We start from the raw sequence: 18,470 nt of genomic DNA, 5'->3' as shown, positions 1-18,470 counted from the left end.
TAAATGATATTTTTTAATATTAGTGTATTATTACTTTCTCTAATAGGAAATAGATACTTTGGAGTGAGACGAATGAAAATGGTAAAAATGATACTTTGAGTTAACACATAGGAAATATAACATAAAATAAAATTTAAAACTTTTATTTTATTTTTATATTTTTTATATTTTTTTATCATTCGTAATTTTTTTTATAATTTAAAATTTTTAAAAAATAAAAATAAAAAATATACACGGTGCTGACCTGGCCGACATGTGTCTATCGGCATAGCACGCATGTGCCACATAAACATTAATGACTAAATGTGCAAAACTTTTTTACTTATGAGACTATTTAAGACAACCTTCAGTTATATAACTATAATGAAAAAGCTCCAATTACGAAACTAAAAAAAATCAATTTAGCTTAATAATAATAATAATAATAATCTTCGAATTAATTTATAATTTGTAATATCAATATTGACCAATAACTCAAAATAGACTATGCATATGTAAATAGATGACCAACAACATTTGTCTTTAAGATTAAAATGAGTTCTTTTGGAGAAATTGCAAAAAAATATTTGGTACATTGCTGGGGTGAAGTAAAAGATAAGGGTGATACTTGAATACACATAAATGATATTTTTTATAATTTTTTCAATTGTTTAATAATATAAATATTGAGCAAAGACTCAAAATAGACTGTGCACAAATAAATTAATTGACAATCAAAAAATTTTGTCCCTACCATTAAAATATTAAAATAAATTTTTTAATTTTTAAAAATTTTATATATCAATATTGAGCAATGACACAAATAGACTATGCATAAATAGATAGACAACCAACAACATTTGTCTCTAGGATTAAGATAGTTCTTGTTTGTTTGGGGATTAGATTTTAAATACGCTATTTTTTAATTCTTTTTTTTTTTTAAAAAAATAAAATCAAATATCTATTTTTTATTTTTTATATTATACTAAAAATTAATTTTATATTAAAAACATCACATCAACACCTATTTATATCGCATCATACAAAAATTCAAATTCAAAATTTTTACTATTCAAATCTCAACTCAAAATCTAAATCCTCGAGCAAACACACAATATAGAGCAATGACTCAAAATAGACTATGCATAAATAAATTGTTAGCTATATTATTATTTTTATTGTCTGTATTTATATCATATTAGGCCTAAGTCCATATTTATATATATATATATATATTTGTGTACATATTTATTTTAAACTAATACAATCATATTTTTCACCCCAAAAATTCACATGATATTAGAATCATTTTAATTCAAAATGGCTGAAATTTTAATCGGTATATTTTTGGCCACCACTATTCACCACCGCTGCCACCGTTGTTTTCCAAGTGCCTCTGTGGCTGTTTTCCGAAAATTTCAGCTTGATCTGCAACGCATATCAGCAAAAATGCATCAATTCAAGTAGGGGTTGAATTTGTGAACGTGAGGTCATGGGTTCAAACCTCCGATGCCTCAGGTCCACCTGCCACACATGTTTCGCCTAGTGTGACTTTTCCGTCGGGTTAGGTTTGTAGGGTATTAGATTCGGCCGGAGGGTTTACCCAGTGCACACTTTCGGATAGCGACTGCGGGTTCCCTAGTCATCCAAAAAAAAATAAAAATGCATCAATCCAAGTTTATTTCAATAATTAAAATTCCTAAATGATACTAATCTCATAAAGTTGAATAAAATTTCACCACCGCTGCCAACATTGTTTTCCAAGTGTCTCGATGGTTGTTTTCCGAAAATATCAGTTTGATATGCAGCGCATGTGAGCAACAATGCATCAATCCAACTTTATTTCAATATTTAAAATTTCTTAATGATATTAATCTCATAAAGTTGAATAATATTAGTATTTCAAAATAGTAAAAGTTATACTTCCTCAGTCTATTTTATATTGTCCTAATTAATATTTACATACTTTTGTAGGCAATTAATTAATTTTTTTTATTTTTATTTTTTGTTATAAGTTGACAAATTTGCTTTTTATCTTATATATAGAAAAGAAAAGAGTAGAATAAAAGAAAGACTGAATAACTTTTATGTATAAAAAAAAGAAGAAGAAGACTAATTGTTGAATGTTTCAAATAAGAAAGTCGAATATTGATTTGTGGACAAAGAAAGTATAATATTAATATAAGTTATATGCATTAATATCTTGAGTTAAAATAAATATTATATATATATATATTATTAGACAATAAAAATGTATAAAAATAAATAGATTGTTATGAATTATATAAAATAGTAAACATAATAAGTTGAATGCGGTGATATTACGAGTGTTAAAACAAATAATTTGAATGTTGACTTGGATATGATATAATAATAATTACAATAAATACTAATATATATATACTGTCAATGGTAATGCATATTACTCATATTGGTCCATTGTATTACTATTTTCTATATATATATATATATATATATTATCGGATACCATTTTCTATATCTTCCCAATACATAGTATATCCTTAACTTAGCAATAAACCTTATATATGTTGGTCAATTAGTCAATTAGTTGAATAAGTTCTTAAGGTAACATTCTCTTCTTGTTATGTGCAAGTGTAGGATTCATGGACATGTTAGATTTTCGAGATGGGCCGCAAGACAGGATAATTATTTGAATTTGAGTCTCTCTGTACCTCTCATTCCTATCCCCATTCTGCAATCCTTACCTCTGACTAATCGAGCCTTCATTGACATCTTCATTTAGGTCATGCATCTTCCAATAAGGTCCAGTCTTTGCATAATAAAAGTCTTTTAGGTCTAAGTCATTTTAAATATTTTAATTGTTTGCATTGCAAACTTGGTAAATAAATTTCTCTTAGTTTTACATAAAAGTTATTTATTGCTATTAAACCTTTTTTATTTAGGGTGTGTTTGTTTGGGGGTTTGGATTTTGGATTGGGATTTGAATAGTAAAAATTTTGAATTTGAATAGTTGTATGATGTGATATAAATAGGGTTTGATGTGATGTTTTGAATGTAAAATTGATTTTTAGTATAATATAAAAAATGAAAAATAGGTGTTTGATGTGATGTTTTTGGGGGGAAAAAATTGGATGAATAGTAGAAATCCTCCAAAATCCTTCAAACAAACACACCCTTAATGTATTTTGATAGTTGGGATCCCTCGCCTATCTCATCCAGAAATAATTTTCAATATTATGTTATCTTTGTTAATGATTTTTCACAATTTACTTGGATTTATTTTTTGATAAATTATTTTGAATTGCCCACTATATATGTTCAATTTGCTCAAAAAATTCGCACTCAAAGCTCACATCCTATTAAAGTCCTACGTACTTATTATTCTTGTCAGAACAATGACTCGTACTTTTACGGTTTCTATTTAGTCAGTGTACACTATTTCAACGTTCATGTCCTTATATGTCCTAAAAGATAGAAGGGCAAAACACAAACATCGTCGTATTCTCGATATTGTTGGTGCCCTTCTTCTCTATACTCAGTGTCCTGATCGCTTTTGGGGGGAAACAATCTTGACTGATGTTTACACTATTAATATACTACTCTTATCTATTCTTCATGAAGTCAATCCCTTTGAGCTATTATATGGTCAGTTTCCTAACTATAGTATGTTACACTACTTTGGTTTTGTGTCTTGTTATTTTTCCTCCCCATGAGCTGACAAAGCAACAACCTAGGGCTTGTTTATGTTGTTTAATGAGATACATGGTAGAAAACAAAGGCTATAGGTGTTGGGACCCTATCTCTAGTAGGTTACATATCTCACATCATGCCACATTTTGGAAACACACTCCTTTCTTTACCTCATCGAAGTTTAGTATACCGCTTAATTGATAATCTTGGTTTTCCTCATCTTCTCCCCTTGATTCCTTTCCTGACACTCCCACCTCTCATCATAAATCACTAATCGGTCTGCCTTGTCACCATCTCTTAAAATCGATCCACTTGCGTCTCTTGAGCCGATACCTACTCTTAAGTCTTCTACAAATTTCTATTGCTCTACTCATGTAACAAGACCTTTTGCTCACCTCATTGACTATCATTGTTATTCTTTTATGTTATCTCATCATCAGCTATGTATTTCTTGAAGTGAATATTGATCCATTGTGGCAACAAACTATGGTTGAAAAACTACAAGCTTTCGAGAATACTCACATTTAGGATTTGGTGGTTTTGTCTTCTAGTAAAACACCCATTGGGTGTAAGTGAATTTTAATAATCAAAACAAATTATGATGGTTCTATTAAGTGCTATAAGACTCGTATAGTGACTAAGGGTTATTTACAGGAATATAAGATCGAATATAAAGAGACTTTTGCTCTAGATGCTCGACTCACTACTATTCATTGTGCTGTTGTTTTTGTTCATCGTTACTTACTTCATCAATTAGATGTCAAAAATGTCTTTCTACATGATTTTTTTGTAGAAAGTTTATATAACTGTTCATCTAGATTTCTCATCTTTTAGGAAGATTTTTTTTGTTTACTCCAAGCTTTATATGGGTTGAAATAGGCCCTTCATTCATGGGATACCGCATTTAGTATTTCCTTACTAAATTAAGGTTTTACTAGAATCGATCATGATTTTGGCTTATTCTTCATTGTTTTTCCTCGGGAATTGCCATCCTATTCTTTATGTTAATGATATGATGATTATTACGGTGATGATGCTTCTGATATTTATAATTTAAAGGTGATGATGCTTCTGATATATATGATTTACAAACATATCTTTATCAGTAGTTTTAGATGAAGAACTAGTATTAATATTAATTTTGTCTAAACAATTTTAAAACAAACATTAGAGGCCTCTAAATATATACGAATAAATATGTATTATTTAACCATTAAATCATACCCCTTTATAATTACATTAAAATCAAATAATTTATATGTACAAATATTTTATATATAACATAAATAAATAATGAATCCTTATTTAAATTGGTCCTGGACTGACGCCCTTTCATCGACGTTGTCTGCTGTCCGTCGGGGGGAAGAAGTCGCCGTTGTCCCGCTGCAACTAGCTGCCAACTGCCGGAGCTGCTGGCCGAAGTTTCAGTCGGGTCGTGCAGTGCAGTCGCCGGAAGTGAAAGGGCTGTCGAAGGCTTCGTCGATTGAAACGAGAATGAAGACAGGCAGCTGTGCAATTTTCAATCCGAAGCAGACACACGAACAGGGGAGTCATTTGATTTCCTTTCATTCAATTAATTGCACAATTTAGTGTGTTGTTTGTCTCTGGTTTTGGTTAATTATCCCAAATTTGATTTTAGCCTTGATTAGTTTAATTATATTTCGTTTGGGTATTATTTATCTTGATTTTATTAAAATTTTATTTTTGCTAATATTAATTAAATTGTATTTTTGTATATGAAGTGTTATTTTATAAATTTAAAAGATTCGGGATATAAATTTACAATAAGTTTGTCCACCTAATATTTTTTTGGTGATATGATTCTCTATCAATATTATAAAAAGTACAATATATATAAAATATAAACTTTATTCATTTAATAAAATCAATAATTTAGCAAAAATATTATTTTTATACTATGAAGACAATGTTTTACACTTCATGTAAAAATATAAATTCATCAAAAACTACGAATTGAACAAACCCACTATACCTGTGTAGGTTACATCAATAAATTTTAAAATATAATATATTATTTATTTAGTTTTTTACAATACACCGTATTAAAATGATATTTAAATAAAGAAGAAAAAAGAAAAGACAAACCAAAACCAATTCAATCTCAAAACCATCAAAATAAACAATAAAAATAAAAATATGTGTTTATTTTGTAAAATAATTTGAATGGATATTTTTACGTGAAATAAAAAATAATAAATATGTATAATATTCTTTCTATTCCGGATATTTTGTCAGTTTTATTGTAGACACGAGAATTTAGGAGAGGTATAATTAATAAATAATTAAAAATATATTGATGAAAATAATTATCGTATAATAAAAGTAATTATAGATTAAGATTAAGAGAACTTATTAGTATAATTAGAATTAAAAAAATTATAAATTAAATTTTTTAAAATAAAATTAAAATGTATAATTCTTTTTTAAAAAAGAAAAGTGACAAAATAAATGAAATGAACGAAAATGAAAAGGTGACCATAAAAAGTGAGACACAGAAAATATATATATATTTAAAAAAAATTCTGTGTTAAAGAAAAAAAACACAAAAAAGAAACAGAAAAACACAATAAAGTGCAATAACACATCCATGCACATCCAATTAGTCTATATATCTTTTATTAAATTATTTTAAAAGATGTAAGCAAAATTTCAATATATTTACAATAGAAAAAAATCCCGCGACAGGTGGAGCTAAAGTTATTGCGTCAAGGGGTTGAAGGTTTTGTTGAAATTTAAAAATCAGATATTTTTATTATTTTAAACATTCTTTATGGTAAAAATATTATTTAATAAATTTAATTAATATAAAAATATTACTTTGATAAGAATTGATCGAAACTGAATGGATATATATTTATATAATCAATAATATAATCGACGTAATGATGGGATGATAGATGGGGATCAGATCCCCTAGCCCCTAAGTGGAGCCATTATCCGCAAGGGTTAGAGTTTGTATATGAATGTTTGATAAAAAATTTTGATTACTCTTGTTCGAAATTTTATAATTCTAATTTGAATATAAATATTTTATTTGATTCGAATATGAATAAAGTATAAATATAAAATTTTGATATTCACTTGAATATTTGTAAATAATCAATACAAAATATTAATAATATTATTAACACGCTCTTTCTTTGTATCTAATATAAAAATATATCAATTCAAAAATATATAGGATTCGTTCACTTTGTGTTTTTTTAACAATATAATTTCTTATAAATATTATTAAAAAAATATATTATATGTACAAAATAACATAATATATAATATATATACTTTATTCACTCATAAAAAATCAGTAATGTAATATTAAATATTATTTTTTTATATTATCTACACAATTGTCTATACTTAATATAAAAAAGAAAGGGTAAACTTTTTTTTAGTCCCGTAACTGAACCCTTATATCATTTTAGTCCTGTAAGTGGAGCCTGTCGCAAACTAGTCCCATAAGTGAAAATTTTTCGCTGTTTTAGTCCTCCGGCGCCGGAGACGCCCGCGTGGCTTGCTGGAGGTGACGTATCCGTCAGGTGTCCCGCCAGGTCAGCGACACTTGGCAGACACGTGGATTTATTATTTTTTTTATTTTTTTTAATTGGATCAAATAAAAAAATTAAAAAATACAAATAAAATTTGAAAAAAATTAAAAATAAGTTTTAAAAAAAATTAAAAATGAAAAAAAAAATAAAAAATCCACTTGTCCAACAGGTCAACGACACCTGCCGGACACGTCACCTCCGGTGAGCCACGCGGGCATCTCAAGAAACAACGAAAATTTTTCACTTATGGGACTAGTTTGCGACAGGCTCCACTTACGGGACTAAAATGATAAGAGAGTCAGTTACGGCACTAAAAAAAAACAATTTACCCAAAAAGAAAATTTATAAAAGAAAATACAAAGTAATCACATTCATAGTATTAGGATTTTACACCATATGATGATGTATGTAGGACTAGGAACCTTAGGGCTGAGGATCTCCTATCTATCAAATACGGTATGGGATCACCGGCCTCCCTCCCCTCCACGTCGGGAAGGGATCATCAAGCTCCTTACACCCGAACTCCTTCACACCTCTTATAATACACTGTGTGTATATATATACATGTGATATATAAATACACATAACATATATATATATATATTTAGGGTATGTTCCCTTAGAGGAGTTTACGGGAATTTGGGTTTGAGTTAGGTTTTTATTTAAATTTTGGGATAAGTTTGAATTTTGTTGTTTCTTTTGTGTTTGGGTTTGGTTGGAGTTTTGGGAGTTTTGATGGGTATTGATTCGATGGATAATGAATAACATAATATAAATATGTATTAAATTTAATTGATAAAATTTATATTGTATGATTTGATTATGAATTTATATTATACCCAACATATATATATATATTAAATTTTTATTTATTTGTATTATAAAAAATTTTATTCTCTACAAAATGACATATATATTGTATATATTTTTTTACCCTATAATTATTATAAATATTAAATAAATATAAAATTTGAATTTTTTTTTTTTTAAAAAAAAAAAATTTGCTGCCATTTTGCAGCCAATGTCGGTGATGGGAGCTGGCCCGGTTTTTGAGCTGGCGGTTTGCACAGTGTTTTCTCTCAAATCGGACCAGAAGAAACAAGCCCTTATATATCACATATATATATATATATATACATTAATTGTGTGTTCGTTTGGGAGTTTGGATTTTGAGTTGGGATTTGAATAGTAAAAATTTTGAATTTGAATAGTTGTATGATGTGATATAAATATGTGTTGATGTGATGTTTTGAATGTAAAATTGATTTTTCATATAATATAAAAAATGAAAAATAGGTGTTTGATTTGATATTTTTGGAGGAAAAAAATGGGATGAATAGTAGAATTCTAATTCAATTCCCCAAACAAACACACCCTTAGTATATATATCACTTTGTGAGAGGGGCGTGGGGCCGAAGGAGGCTGGTGAACCCACCTTCAACTAAGTCATATATCTATACATTATATATTATGATATATAATATATGTATGTATATATATTATGTGTATTTATATATATATGTTATAAAATTTTGGTCTATGATAATTTTTTAGACCAATATTGTATTCACACATCACACACACAATATAAGTTATGTGGCCCAAAATTGAGTCTTGGTCTGACCCAGATCCTTGACCCGCGACCCTTGCGTCTAATTTGACCCGCATTTTACTTGAGACTTAATATACATCGTCTGATTAAGGGTTTGCATTTGGGCACTTTATTCTTCCCTAACCTTACATATATATTTCGAGATGGGAGGGTAGCCGTCAACCATTCTTCACAATCTCTATCTCTACATAACTCATTCACATATTTCTCCCCATTCTATCTACACTCACTACGCGATATTCTTGAGTCTACTTTATGTGGAATTCCTTCTCTTGTTATTGTGGAGATCGAAGCTCGAATCCTTCCCCTTGTTTGACGTCCTAAACTGAGCAACACTTGTTCGTCGATGATTGTTTTTCGGTTGTTATTCTGTGGCATTTTTGGCCGATGTTTGTACCGTAAACCTTCGTTTATTTGTTGTTGGTGTCTTGTGAAGAGTTTAGGCCGATTCTTTTGTGTATGCCACGTTTTTATATTGTGTGTATCGATTTTGTGTTACAAGGGTAAATCCTAAACCCTAACACTTGATAATATTGTTGTTCATTTAGTTTTATATCCACAGTCAAATACTACGCAAACACTTGTAAGACTATCGTGAAACCAATGTTAAAACAATCCCTAGTCCTCATCTTTATGTGATTTATTTTTTGGGTGCCTTTGTTTGAACAATCGATGAATGAATGTTGTCATAGATAGACTATATTTTGTGATTATTTGCCTGTGATTGCATATTCTAATTGTTATTTTTGTGTGTATTTTTATTCTGATATTTGTTTGTCGAGTTGTATGTGTGATTGTTTGGTTCTCAATTGTGTTAAAAATTGAATAGTATTTTTGATAAATTGAATATTTTTAATAGAAGCTTTTTTTTTTTTTTCAAATTATTTGTATTTTTTCAAGCTATTTTCCAAATTAATTCAAATTTGTCATTAAACAAATTATTTTTTCGAAATTTCTTAAACAAGTGAATGTGTTAGCTAATATGGCAGTATTTGAGCAAAATTTAGCGGATGTATTTTTTGTTAGGTATGATTTTTTACCTATGTTAGAAAATAAATGGTTGGTTGATTTGGCTTGTTCCTACCATATGACTCCATTAAAATCAATTTTATGTGAATAGAAAATGTTAGAAAATTGCATGGTTTGTATGACTGATAATCCTGTGTGCAATGTGCTCGATATTGGTAGCATAAATTTAAAATTTAATTTTGGTTTTGTATTGAAATTGAATAATGTGAGGCATGTTCCAGAATTGACAAGTAATATGGTGTCTTGTGCATCTTTAACCGAATTATAATTTGAGGGTAAATGGGGGGCTGGTTTTATTAAAATTATAAAATGATATTTAGTTGTTTTTAAAGTTGAAATGAAAAATAATTTCTATATGACCTATGCTGATCCCATGAATGTGTCAGTTAGTTCTATTAGTTATGTTTCTGAAAATAAAATGAAATTGTGGCATAAACGGTTAGGTCATTTAAGCAATAGGGGTTTAGAAATATTGCAAAAATCTAGATATTTTGGTAATGATATATTTTTAGTTGTGCAATCTTTTAAAAATTGTGTTATTGATAAACAAATTAAAGTCCATTTTCCTTAACCTCATATTGAAAAACGTGAATACTCTAAATATGTCTTAGAATACATACATTCTGATTTATGGGGCCGTCTAGTGAGTCTAGTTTTGGTAGTTCTAATTATTTTCCAACTATATATTGTTGATGATTTTTCGAGAAAAACTTTGGTTTTCCTAATGAAAAATAAATATGATGTTTCTAGAATTTTTAAAAATTGAAAAGTTTAAGTTGGAATAGAAACGGACGGAAAAATTAAATGTCTTCAAACTGAAAATGATCTAAATTTTTGTAACACTTGGTTTGATAACTTTTTTGGGAAAAATAGTATTTAAAGTGATTAAATATGTCCCCATGATGCCCCAATTTAGTGGGGTGAGTAAGAGGATGAGCCGGACCATTTTGGAAAAAGTTAGAAGTCTTTTGACTTCATCCGGTTTATCGGAAATTTTTTGGGGTAAAACTGTAATTACAACATCTTAGTTGATAAATAGATTACCATCTATTCTACTAAAAGGTTTATGTTCCAAAAGTAAATGGTTGGGTAGAATATTTGACATTTTTAATGTTCGTGTGCTAGAGTGTTCTGCTTTAATACATGCTTACACCGATGAATTTGATTTAAAAGTTGAAAAATGTGTTTTCTTGGGTTATGGTGTTACGGGGTATAGATTGTGAATATGTTTTAGACCCGAATTTAAAACTATTATTAGTAATAATGTGACATTTAGTGAGTGAAATGCTATGTTTGAAGTTTGAAAAATATGACTTGGTTATTTCTGAATTTACTGAAATTAACATAGATTTTTATAATACTCAAAATATGGTGGAGTATGATGTAGATGATATAAATGAGAGAGATAATAAATTTTGAAAACCTGGTCATCGTTTTGCTTGTTTTGTTAAGCAACATACTAATTGTGAATTTGAAATTGTGCAATTTGATAAGGTAGAAGTTGCAGAAATTGATTATGAAATTGATGATATTGTTCATTATTCTGCTGAATATCTGTTTACTGTTCAAAACCAAAATGTAGAAATTGAGAAGGAAAAAGATTTTATTCTCAATTGTGATGATATTAATTCTGGTTTGCAAGATATCCATGTTCAATCTACTTCATGTATGTAAATCGATGTTGAAGTTGAAATTGTCAATTGTACCTCTGTTTTTTATAATAACATTCAAAGTGAGGTGGGGAATGTTATCGATGATATTAGAGAAAAAGAAATTTATAATTTTATTTTTCATTGTCATTGTGAAAATTAAAAAATTATTGATAATTATCTAAATGTGCAGTTTTGTGATATAGATGTTGATAATACTAGTTGTAAAGTAGAAATTGTGCATTGTGATGTTCAAATAGATGTTGCTATTATTTCTAATTCTTTGTTGTGTATGAAAACTATTGTTAAGCAACACGCTAATTTTGTGAACGAAAATGTTGTAATCTCTTATGTGGATAGTGTGTTAGATAATGACGAAACTTGTGAAACTGATATTTTTGTTTGTGATTTTCGTATTATATCTGCTGCTGAGCAATTTATTGTGAATAAATCTGAAATTTCAATTTCCGAAATTAAAAGCAATATTGGAACTGTTTCTAAAAATAATAATGGGATAGAAAATTACCTATTTGTTAGAGATGAGATTATGAATAGTTCTAAAGTATTCTCTATGTTTGATAGTTTTGCTTTATTTTATTTGCAATGTGATATGTTTGAGAACTTATATGTTGATGAACCTATGACTGTTAGGAAAAAGGATTAATCCTGAAAGTAAGTTTCAATATTTTAAGAGCTCATTAGTTGATAGGAAAATTTTGAATTCAATTTCTACATTTTGCTTTGGCTTCTTTGTGTTATGTTATCATTGATTGTGAATGATATGAAACTTACGAAGCTTGCTACTATTTTTGTTTGTATGTTTGTGTCTTGCATGTTTTAGTTGTATGATACATTTACAATATAGAGTGGTTTTGTTCATGACTGAATTTGAATATATTCCTGTTGTTGTTGATGCAACGTTTTGGGAAATTAATAATTTTGTATTTTGTTTTAAAATTATATTCTTTGATACATTTGATTAGTCGTGTTCTACTTGAGTGGATGTTTGACTAAATTAATGTATTTTTTACTAACTTGTTCTATGTTTTTTATTTGTGCAGGTAAGTAATCCAATATTGGGCAATGATGACTCAGTCATTTATAACCAAAATTAGGTGGAGGATTGTTTTAACATTTTGGTCTATGATAATTGTTTAGACTAATATTGTATCCACAAACCATACCCATAATATAAATTATGTGGCTCAAAATTGAGTCTTAGTCTGACCCAGATCCTTGATCAGCGACCCTTGCGTTTAACCCTACCCGCGTCTTACATGAGACTTAATGTACACTGTTTGATTTAAGGGTTTGTATTTGGGTTCTTCATTCTTTTCTAACCCTATATATATATTTGGAGATGGGAGGGCAGCCATCAACCATCTTTCACAATCTCTTTCTCTCTACATAACTCACTCACATATTCCTTTATCTTCTCTTTACACTCACTACGCGATATTCTTAAGCCTACTTTCTGTGGAGTTCCTTCTTTTGTTCTTGTGGAGATTGAAGCTCGAATCCATCCCCTTGTTCGATGTCCTAAGTTGCGCAGCACTTGTTCGTCGATTGTTGCTTTTCGATTGTTATTGTGTGGCTTTTTTGGCCGTTGTTTGTACTGTACGCCTTCGTTTCTTTGTTGTTGAGGTCTTGTGAAGAGTTTATGGCCGATTATTTTGTGTATGTCGCGTTTTTATATTATGTGTATCGATTTTGTGTTACTTTGGTGATGTTAGGGGTTGAGTCTAAATCTAAACCCTAGTTCAACCTTTATTTGCATTTTGGTTGTTTTATTATTAATAAAGTTCATTCTCGGATCTTTATATTTCATAACAAAATACATATTGTGTATATATATACAGTGTATTATATGGAGCGTAGAGGGGGTGACGGTAAGAGGGCCGGTGATCTCTTTCCATAAAATACACATGTATATATATTTTATTAAAACTATGTCAAATATTTAATTTTTTATTATTTTTATAAAATTTTAAAAACGTATCAAAAAAAGTGCGCTTTAGAACTTATATTTGGGGGTGTTTGGCAAATAGCTTTTTGAAGAGCTTTTAGTTTATTGAACAGTTTTTAGCTGTTTGACCAATCAAAAAACTAATTTAGGTGTTTGGTAAATTAACTTTTTGGAATAGCGTTTTGGACCCAAAAAGCTAATTTCTGAAAAGCTAACTTACACAGCGTTTTGAAATAACTTTTTCTATAAATTTTTTTATATTCCTTATATGCTCTTAAAAATTTATTATGCATTTTACACAAATAAATATATTTTGATTATTTATTAATGGGTAAACTGTTTTTTTAGTTCAGTAACTGGACCCCTTTATCATTTTAGTCCCGTAAGTGGAGCCTGTCGCAAACTAGTCCCATAAGTAAAAAATTTTCGCTGTTTTAGTCCTCCGGCGCCGGAGACGCCCGAGTGGCTCGCCGGAGGTGGCGTGTCCGCCAGGTGTCCCGCCAAGTCAGCGACACCTGGCGGACACGTGGATTTTATTTATTTTTTTTTTCATTTTTTTTAAAATTGGACCAAATAAAAAAAATAAAAAAATACAAATAAAATTAAAAATAAATTAAAAATAAGTTTTAAAAAAATAAAAAATAAATAAATAATGCACGTGTCCGCCAGGTCAGCGACACCTGGCGGACACGTCACCTCCGGCGAGCCACGTAGGCATCTCCGGCGCCAGAGAATTATTAATAAAATACTATTATTTATTAATGTTAAGAAAAAACAAACAGATACGGTATGCTTCTTTACCTAAATATCCCCTGATTTTACTATTTGGACTCTGCGTTTCCGAATATAATACATTTTTTCTTCTCACAAAATATTTCATCAAACATTATTTTAATATCAAATTCAAACCAAATTTTCTCAAACCCAACCAAAAGAAACACACCCATAATTTCTTTGATTGGGATAAAAGATTTAAAAATTGTTTATTTTTAAAATTGAAAATTTTTAATGGTATATACGTTTAGTCAAAACATTATAATACTTCGACAACACGACTGGATAAATTCAGCTCCAAGTCATGTAGTGTGCAGCTTCTCCAACAAGCCATGCCTCAATCAAACATACATATACATATTTTAATGCCGCCAATATTCCTATATATATATGATTAGTCATTGATACTCACTCACCATCTGTATCACCAAAGAAATTAGTTGTAATAATTCTTGTGTTTGTGTGTGTGTGTGTCTGTTAGCTATCCTTTCGATGGAGTCGTCGGCAGAAGATGTTTTCCGGACGCCACGTAAGAAGCAGTACAAGATTCCGGCGCCGGAGAGTTGCCCGGCGGCGCCGAAGAAGAAGACGGCCATCTGCTTGAGTAAGGGAAAGCTTCCACCTAAACAAGGGTTTTTTCATTCTCCTGATCTCGACCTCTTTTTGGCTCTTGCTTTTACCCAGTGAACTGAAATTATATCCAATATATATCTGTATGTATTGTCTATAGTTAGATCATAATTGGCAACGGATTATATATATGTAATATAATCGATTTCAAAATTAAATGATGGATTTGTCTCGTTTTCATGAGAAATTGCTTATTCCAGCATCTGTTTGTGTGATTTTTGTGGGATGTCAATAAAATTTGCATTCATATATGATATATATATATACACAGTGGGCCGACGTAGGATTATATTGGACTAATTTTGAAATTTATAAAATAATATATTTTATTTATAAATATTTATTTTTTATTTGAAAAAATTATCATTTTGATTATTATATTTTAAAAAAAATAAATACAAAAATAACGAACTATAACAATAATAATAATAATAGTTATACACTGTATTATAAATATTTTTTTTAATTTTTTTTATTCAGACAAGATATACAATTTTTTAATATTTTTTTATTTATCCATTTTCTCTATATTATATATATTTAAATAAAAAATACATAAATTTAAATTAAAAAAAAAAAACTGGGGTTGGGAGGGGGGACTGCAGCCCACCCTTGCCCCCACCTCGGTCCGCCCCCTTGTATATGTCTGTTTTTTTACTGTACGTTTATATTGCATACATATATATATATATATATATACATAAACGGTAAAAAAAACAGATATATATTCATTGATATAATCAGTCAGTTCAGATGGCCATAGCTAATTAGAGTGATTGGATACATCTAATATCATTGAAATTATTTTACTTGTAATTTTCAGAACACTGATCTTTAGGAGCTTCATAGATGCGATCAGACAGACGTTGAAGGGGTAAAAATTTTATTGAATGGCAGAAAATCCACAAAAATTCCAAACAAACATAATCTAGGCATTTATAGAATCCAAAATTCTAAAACACAAAATAAATACAAAAAGTTTGATGTGATATAAATAGATATCACAAAAAGCCTGAATAGTAAAATTTATTTGAATAATTGTTTGATGTGATATAAATAGATATAGATGTAATGGTTCGAATATAAAATAAATTTTTAGTATAATATAAAAAATAATAATTATTATTGATGTGATATTTTTGGAGGAAATAAAAAATTGAATAGTACAAAACTTGTGGTAAAACCCACTAAAGAACACATCCATAAAGTTTGTTTTTTTTAAATAATAAATTTTATATCATCTCAAAGAGATAATTACAAGAGAAGGATATACAAAAATCAACGGTGATTGAAATCACACCGCCAAAAACAGAAAGGGCCAACGGGCCCGGCCCGAAATTAGATGGCCTGATGAGCTCAATTATTGAAGGCGGACCAAGGGTCAAAAAGGCTGCTGGGCCCTTGGGCTGCACAAGAACCAGACCTGGAGGTCAGAAGGTCCATTTCTGGAATTTGGGCTGATTCACCACTTCAAAAATGGGCCTAAGAGAGAGTTCCAGCTTAGTTGGGCCGGCCAATCATCAGTCTGCAAATCCATAATTCTGGGCCCACAAAGAAATTAAGGGTGCGTTGGTTTGTGAGTTTTAGTTTTTGAGTTTGAATTACTGAATAGTAAAAAGTTGAATTTAAATAGTTGTTTCATGTGATATAAACAGAGGTCGATGTGATGAATTGAATGTGTAATATAAATTTGTAGTATAATATAAAGAAAAAAGAGTAATTGTTAGATATGATTTTTTTTTTTAAAAAAAAATCTGAATAGTAAAAATATGTGATAAAACCTATGAAAGAACACAATCTAAAATTTTAATTCCAAAAAAATATAATCTTCAATCACTCAATTCACAGAATCAAACTTCTGAGCCCAAAAATGAATTTTCTTCTCAAAAAGAAAAAATATGTCAATCCATAAAAAATAAATTTGTGCTTCGCAAATTATCAACGCCAAAGCCCAACATAATAATTAACAAAACAACAAAGTATCTCAATATCAAGGCCCCCAAATTAGACTGTCATTTATACAAATGTAAAGTTGGGGTCGCTTCAACAAAATAATAGTGAAGACAGATATTTTCATAATCTGAAATGAAAACATATATGAGAACAAACAAGAGGTGGAGTGTGACCGATTGTCAATAACATCGTCTCAATATAAACCATAGATGAATAGTTTAAAATTAAAGTTCACTACTCCACTTGTATACCCGATGATATTGAAACGAGTAGATTCAAAGCCACAAATTACTTTACCATATACAACAACATTTTTTTTACTAGAGTCGTACACTTGCATTCATCTATCTGGGCTATTTTCATTCATGTATGAGTTGTTGAAAATTTTATTATGTGGGAATTCAAAAAATTAATTAAAAAGAAGAAAAATTAAACAACAGAGATTAAGTCTATTTAGTGCATAGATAAATAATTATTTTCTCAATACTAAATTTTGGCGGGTAAGAAATAGATTAGTTGAATGATAATTACGATCATTTGAGCCATGTTGCATTGTGAAGTCCTGCCCTATATTGAAATTAAGTTAATTGGACCAAAATGGAACGAAGGATTAATTCTGGAACATATAACTTGATATTTTCGATCGAGCATTGGACTAAGCTCTATGGGTTAATGGATCTGATAGCAAATTATGCAAGACCCTATTCATATAAAATAAATCATCTTTACCATATTTATGGTTTCTTAAAGTGTATTCTTACCATAATTACGTAGATATATGTTTTAAAAAATTCTAATTATATTTTTTATTATACTTTAGATTATTTCATTATTTCAGGTGAAGAATATAAAGAAAAACAGAGCTTGTGCATGTGTAGTGTTTTGTGCATGTGCATTTAAATATTCTGGAGCTGGAGATCCAACAACAGACAAAGTGAGGTACATGATAGATAGTGGAACAATTTTTGATTCAAAGCCAAAAGATTTCAAATATTGGTATACTTGTACGGCAGTGATTTTATAGACGTACATATAATGGATGATATAGATTTCTTAGTTTCTTAGCTAGTTTTCCATCTTTGTATATATATATATATATATAACAGAGCATTGTGCTTATTAACAGAAGTAAGAAAAAAGTCCCAGCCTTTGATTGTTTATGTTCTTAAAACATATATTCTTTCTGCTTTACTTTATTTCTTTTCATGGTATCATAGCAATATCTAATTCTGGCACCTGTTTGATTTCTTTCTTCCTTTATTCCTTGTGATGGTTTATCAATTAGCTGCACATTCAACTTCTTTTGATGGCCGTTCTGAGACAAGGGGAGGAAATCCTCTTGGAATGAATCGAGCTCTTTTGCTTAGACCGGGGGATCACCCAGGATTATCCCTCAACTCCATTCATTTGAATGCCTCCAATTACCTTTCTTAGAGCCATAATATTGAGACATCCCTCATGGCCAAATCAAAGCTAGGCTATATCGATGGAACATTTCCTCGTCCATATACAAGATCTCAAGAGTATAATGCTTGGAGAGCTTGTGATGCAATGATAAGAGCTTGGATCACCAATTCCATCTCAATTGAGCTGTAAGAAGGGTTTGTGTATGTTTCTTCAGCTCGTGAACTATGGCTGGG

This window comes from Andrographis paniculata, unplaced genomic scaffold, assembly GCF_009805555.1.
Source record: "Andrographis paniculata isolate CXL003 unplaced genomic scaffold, ASM980555v1 Contig60END, whole genome shotgun sequence".
NCBI classification, from domain to species: domain Eukaryota; kingdom Viridiplantae; phylum Streptophyta; class Magnoliopsida; order Lamiales; family Acanthaceae; genus Andrographis; species Andrographis paniculata.
Note: the sequence above shows the minus strand (reverse complement) of the source record.